Source organism: Arachis duranensis, chromosome 6 (assembly GCF_000817695.3).
Source record: "Arachis duranensis cultivar V14167 chromosome 6, aradu.V14167.gnm2.J7QH, whole genome shotgun sequence".
Classification (NCBI taxonomy): domain Eukaryota; kingdom Viridiplantae; phylum Streptophyta; class Magnoliopsida; order Fabales; family Fabaceae; genus Arachis; species Arachis duranensis.
Genome location: NC_029777.3, coordinates 67,305,680 through 67,305,919, shown reverse-complemented (window position 1 = coordinate 67,305,919; position 240 = coordinate 67,305,680).

The following is a 240-nucleotide window of genomic DNA, read 5'->3' as shown; positions in this document are numbered from 1 at the left end:
AAGTATAGACTATTATACATTGCTGGAAAGCCCAGAATGTCTACTTTCCAACACAATTGAGAGCGCGCCAATTGGGCTTCTGTAGCTCCAGAAAATACACTTCGAGTGCAGGGAGGTCAGAATCCAACAGCATCTGTGGTCCTTTTTAGTCTCTGAATTAGATTTTTGCTCAGATCCCTCAATTTCAGCCAGAAAATACCTGAAATCATAGAAAAACACACAAACTCATAGTAAAGTCCA